Source organism: Ursus americanus, chromosome 12, assembly GCF_024610735.1.
Source record: "Ursus americanus isolate L20-20 chromosome 12, mUrsAme1.1.p, whole genome shotgun sequence".
Lineage (NCBI taxonomy): Eukaryota > Metazoa > Chordata > Mammalia > Carnivora > Ursidae > Ursus > Ursus americanus.
In genome coordinates this window covers 17199655-17203336 of record NC_142138.1, presented here as the reverse complement: position 1 = coordinate 17203336, position 3682 = coordinate 17199655, and the positions used below count along the sequence as shown (strand labels likewise).

The 3682-nt window shown below is 39.4% G+C and overlaps 1 long non-coding RNA gene across 1 annotated transcript; it reads left to right on the top strand.

Annotated features, from left to right (window-relative positions):
* Positions 1-381: 381 nt before the first annotated feature.
* On the top strand, positions 382-2868 carry LOC148109150 (uncharacterized). Its single transcript, XR_015726197.1, has 2 exons — positions 382-467; positions 2737-2868. It is a non-coding gene; the product is annotated as an uncharacterized LOC148109150 (long non-coding RNA).
* Positions 2869-3682: the final 814 nt, after the last annotated feature.

Here is a 3682-nt window from a genome sequence, read left to right as displayed (position 1 = left end):
GTACTGATGATGGTCATTTCTAGTATATTCTTAGGTACATCTATGCATCACAGAAACATAGATGTTGAAAGCTGAAAGGGATGTGAGAAATAACCTAGTTGATACTTTTAATTATGCATATTCAGTTCAAAAGACCTTTATTAAATTCAACTCTATGCCAGCTATTGTGCTTGGTACGGAAGATAAAAAGTTGAACTAAGCGCACGGAATATCCTTATAAGAAGTTTATAATCCAGGGAAGCATTTCCCAAAGCATCTTCTGAAAAGTTAGTTTCCACTGAATGTTAAGCATTTTATGAAGAATAAAAGTTATGTTAAATATTTGAGAAACACAGTGTTTAACAAAATTAAACATGCTCTTCATAAGATTTTTTTTTTTTTAGGGCTTCTAATATGCATCTGTTAGCTTTGAACAAATGTTTGTCAAATGAAGATTACTGGATGAAAGTACATCGTAGATCTCCAAGGTAGGGGTGAAGTTCTCTGACCTCATAGCCCCTTTCCTTGAAACTTACACCCAAACTGTTCTGCTGTGGAAAATATTTTGGGATTGACAACAGAAAGAGAAATCAAACTAATTCCTTTTCCATTCCTCTCTTTGTCTTTCAAGTTGGATTTGTGCACGGCCTGGGCTTCTGCCTCAGTGTCCCTGTGTGCATTCCTAATGCCCTGATGAAGTATAGACACATCCCCCACAGTCTGCTGGTTGGGAAACTCCAACAATCTAGCCTCACTCTTGCTAGGACTCCCCTCTGGGAGTTGTGTCTAGTGCCAGACACCTGATGGGCAGACATTCTGCTTTGAATGGACTAATGTTTCAATCCATGATGCCAGTATTTGCTAAATTTTGGGAATTCCCCCATCCATTAGATTGAACCTAAAATGCTTCCTGACAGAAACATGCCTGAATCAGTTGGCCTCCTCTTGGCAAGTGATAATAAGACTAGTTACTATTTACAAGGGATTCACCTAAGACCAGGTCCTGGGTTAAAGTATTCTCAATCCTTTTATTGGGTTGAACCATACCATATTACCATTTTTGTAGGTCAGACCAGTCAAATATTGGCAATCATGTGGTTGTACCAAATATCACTTAATCTTTACAATGTTTCTATGAGTTAAGCCTTAGCTGGGCCAGGACAAGGCACATGGACATCATGGCAGCTGAATAATTTGTGCTCTTTCAAATTGACCATCTTTAAATTTCTAGTACTTATAGAGAGGCTGAGGGTAGTGTGGGGGAAGTGAATAGAGGGGTTCCTGTTGACCAGCCAGCCATTCTTCTATTTATGGGAGAAGTACACTCTGGCCCAAGATTTCATAAAGTACTCTGCCAAACAAAGTCCTACTATTAATCAGATATACCTATACTTAGAGGTGGTTTAGCAACTATTTATTTATACTTAATATTGCTCTCCCTTCCCCAGCAATTGATTAAAATATTCCTCCTAGCTACGTATTCCATTCTTTGTGAAAGAAGTTCTGGAAAATACTTTTCTCCTACTTCATTTCATTTTCAATAATATTATGATGCTTTACATATAGCTGCTTGGATCCTGGTAGATTTCATCTGGCTCTAGTTATATTCTCTCCATTTTTCAGATCAGGAACTCAAAGCTCAGATAAGTTAATAAACGTGTTAAAGATCACACTGCCAGTGTGGGCTAGAGCTGGGGTTTGAATTCAGATCTGGATGACTCCACATCCAGTTGTCTTAACCACTACAGAGTCCAGCTCTTGTTGCCCTCAGGCATAATTTGCCTAGTTAAGTTAGCTAAAAACATAATGCTTAAGAGTGTGGCCAGCTTGGGCTTGAATGCTGCTTTGCCATTTACTAGTTGCACATGTAGGGTAAATTACTTAACCTCTCTGTTTCAATTTCCTCATCTGTAAAATAAAGATAAAAATGCATCCTTAAAGATGTTGTGAAGATTCAGTGACTTAAAATAGTAGCTTTTGCTATCATTTATTATACCCTATCCCCATACGGTTAATTTCTATCTTCCTTGCTTTTCCATTGGCCTGTGTTGCTGAAGACCCAGTATGTCTTGGGCTAGAGTTTAATTAATCTGGAGCCAGCCTATTTAAAAGTCCACAGAATCTGCATCCTCCACTTGAAACTAGTGCCCAGAAATTCTAAATGACCAACATTAGGGGATTAAATGGTACAAATTTAAAAGCCACCAATAATCCCCTAGTGTTAGATATTTAGATTGTGCCAAACTTTTGCAATTATAAACACAAAGAGCAAGGACAATTAAAGGAAAATGAAATAGAAAATTTAAAAGGTCAAGAGACTGATTATATAAACAGACAATGGCCAGACCATATATGACAATAGAACTCTGACCTATGACCTCTGCAACAACCAACCTGGAAAGGCCAACTATACCTCTGCAGCAGTCTGCCCAGGGTTTGGTCAGTGATTGCCAACTGCTCTATTCTGTGCTCTTACTTCCAACTCAGAACTAAGCAGAGAAAGCCAAATATGCTCCCCAAACTGATCACATAAGGTGCCTTCTAGTTAGCCTGACTCCAGCTTCCTCATGCCAACAACCTCCAATTAAAGCATACCTGAAACTTTCCCAATTTTCCTTCTGAAAGGTGTTCCCACTACCCTGCCTGCCTTTGAATTTCTACCAAATGTAGGTAAGAGCAACTAAGTCCTTGCTACAGCAAGCTCTGAATAAATAGCCTCTGCTTGTTCTCATTTTGGTGGTCTTTGTTGATTTCTAGCTTTCTGGAGGTTCCACTGAGATATGGTCTTCACTGCCCATTACATGGACACCAGCCTTCGAGCAGGTGCAGCACCCACAGATGCCCCTTGTGCCTTGCTGTTCACAGCTGATTGACTCAGCGCTTATATGGTGAGTGAACCCTGGGTCTGAACTCCATACTCTTGCATTGAGATTCTTGGCTCTCTATTCTCAGTGTAGTAGGTGGGTTTTGTTATTAGCTCTCATTTGTTCAGCATCCTTGATGGAATCAGGCCATTCCTTTTTATCCCTTTGCTCTCTTCTGTGCTTTTGCTTAGGCCTTGTAGGCCTGTTGTTTGCACCACCCCATAGACTGGTGAGTGTGAGGTTCTTACCCATACATATTTTGCTGTGGGTCCCCAATGGGTAAGGTTCTCCTTCCATCTAAATATTTTGTCCTAAGAGCTTAGCTTTGATCCAGAGAGACTGTTTTCTCTTTCCCTGCCTTCTGGGTTGTCTGTCTGTATTTAGAGGCTGCCAACTGTCACATTGGGGCCCTGAGACACAAAGTGCACAAGCATCAATTTCAACTGACTGTTGCCAGCTCTCATGGGGTTGTTTAAGTATAAATCCTTTCCAAGTCTCGGGAAAAACTCCTGTCTTATATGTACTCTCATTAGAATCCTATTTTTTTTCAATTATCTCTCTACATGACACAACTTCACCAAAGATTATTTAGGCTTTCGGTGGCCACTCTAGGGAATGTTTGAACTTGAACAAAATTATTCATTTGAGAGATGCTTTGGAAGATAAAAGGAATTAATATTTCTCAGGCCCAATGAGTAGAATTTTTTGTTCGTTTGATTGGTACACAAACAGAACTCTGATTAAAAGAATTGCTTTACTAAAGGATGTTTTGCCCAAAGCTAATGAGTCATTTGACAAACCTAAGTAACAGTAATACTATACTTGTTTTCTCTAGTAAA